The following is a 2,004-nucleotide window of genomic DNA, read 5'->3' as shown; positions in this document are numbered from 1 at the left end:
TTTATTTATATACCCCATTCTATCTGTTCCAAAGCAGTGGCAACACTACTCTGCCCCACGGGGCCATCGCCTAGATAAAGGTTAACATAGGCCAAGAAGGAGCAGGTGCTTCAGTAAACTCCAAAGCGGTGTATGAAATGAGAAGCTGTTGACACACCAAAGACAGGAGACTGTAATGTCACAAGAAACGTGGCGTCGTTCACAGTGGTTTACAAGCTAAGTTCCAAGGAGAAACTGGCATTTGGACAGGACGCAGAAACAGAGAGGCATGGATTTCAAGGGGAGGGAATTGAATGGACTGCCCCTCCCCCCAAAAAAAATTCCAGGTTAAAACAATAAGAAGTGCTAGCCAGGAGTGGTAGCATAGGCCTTTAATCTACTTGGGAGGCAGAGCAAGGTAGATTTCTGAGTTTGAGGCCACCCTGGTCTATAGAGGGAATTCCAGAACAGCCCAAGAAACCATGTCTTGAAAAACCAATAGACTAATAAAAAAAATGATCAGTGCTTACTTAGGCAACATATATACTAAAATTTGAATGATGCAGAGAAACTTAGCATGGCCCTGTTCAAGGATGACTTGCAGATTCATGAGCATCCCGTGTTTCCCGCATGTCTTAGGGAAATTGCTGTGAAGAGACACCATGACCAAGGCAACTCATAAAGGACAACATTTAACTGGGGCTGGCTTATGGTTCAGAGATTCAGTTCACTATCATCAAGGTGGGAGCATGGCAGCATCCAGGAAGATATGGGCTGGAGGAGCCAAAGCCTCTCTGTCTTTATCCAAAGGCAGACAGGAGAAGATTGTCTTCAGGCAGCTAGGAAGAGGGTCTCAAAGCCCACTTCCACACTTCCTAATAGTGCCACTCGCTGGGCCAAGCATATTTAAACCACCAAATTCCACTCCCTGGCCCCCATAGGCTTGTTGAAACACATGAGTCTATGGGGACCATAGCATAATGCTAAAACATATAGTCCAACTTCAAAAGTTCCCAGAGTCTCTAACAGTCTCAATGTCTCTTCTGATGTTCATCCAGTCACTAAACTGTAACCCCCTATAAAATCAAAATAAAAAAACAGAGCACAGACCTCCAACATCACAGGATATGTATTACCATTCCAGAATGTCACAGTGAGGAAATCCTAAAAACCACAGCAAGACGAAAAAAACCAGCTGGGCAAACTCTAAACTCTGCATCCACGTCTGATGTCAAAGCAGTCTTCAGATCTGCAACTCCCTTCATCTTTGTTGACTGCAACACACTTCTTCCTCCTGGGCTGGTTGCACTCCCTGGTAGCAGCTTTTCTGGGCAGATATCTTGCAGCTCTGGCATCTCTAACATCTTGAGGTGTCCAAGGCAACTTCAACTTTCAATTTCACAGCTTCCTGTTCCAATATCTGGGATCCACACATGATCTTCTGGGCTCCTCCAAAGAGCTGGTGTCACTTCTCCAGCTCTGCCCTCTGTGCCACTCTAGGCTCTGCTTGACTCCACTCCACTGCCGCTGCTGTTCTTGGTGATCATCCGATGGTACTGGCATATCCAATACTTTGGGGTCTTCCACTGTAACTAGGCCTCACCAATAGCCTCTCATAGGCGCTCTTCATGGTGACAAGCCTCAGCTCCTGTGCATGACCCCTTCAGTCCTGGGCCATCAATTGCAACTGAGGCTGCACCTTCACCAATGGCCTTCCATGGCCTCTCACAGTGTGGAGCCTCAGCTGCTCTCCGTGACTCCTTCGTGTTTCAAAACCAGTACCACCTGGGTGACTCTTACACATTACCAAGTCCAGCTGAACCATACGCTACAACCTTGGCTATTTCTGGAACACAGCTTCTTTGTGCTCGCATAAAACAATCCCCCCAAAAGAGGTCACCTCGGTGATGTTATTCTCTCTTTTTTTTAATATTTTTATTAGATATATTTCTTTACTTACATTTTAAGTGTTATTCCCCTTCCTGGTTTCCTGTCCATAAGCCCCCATTCCCTCCCCTCCCCCTA

The 2,004-nt window shown here is 46.2% G+C and overlaps 1 non-coding gene across 1 annotated transcript; it reads left to right on the top strand.

The window, feature by feature from the left end:
* Positions 1-501: 501 nt before the first annotated feature.
* Positions 502-604, top strand: LOC116902495. The gene has a single exon (XR_004388109.1). It is a non-coding gene; the product is annotated as a U6 spliceosomal RNA (small nuclear RNA).
* Positions 605-2,004: the final 1,400 nt, after the last annotated feature.

Source organism: Rattus rattus, chromosome 5 (genome assembly GCF_011064425.1).
Source record: "Rattus rattus isolate New Zealand chromosome 5, Rrattus_CSIRO_v1, whole genome shotgun sequence".
NCBI lineage: Eukaryota > Metazoa > Chordata > Mammalia > Rodentia > Muridae > Rattus > Rattus rattus.
Note: the sequence above shows the minus strand (reverse complement) of the source record. Positions and strands in the feature narration are given on the sequence as shown.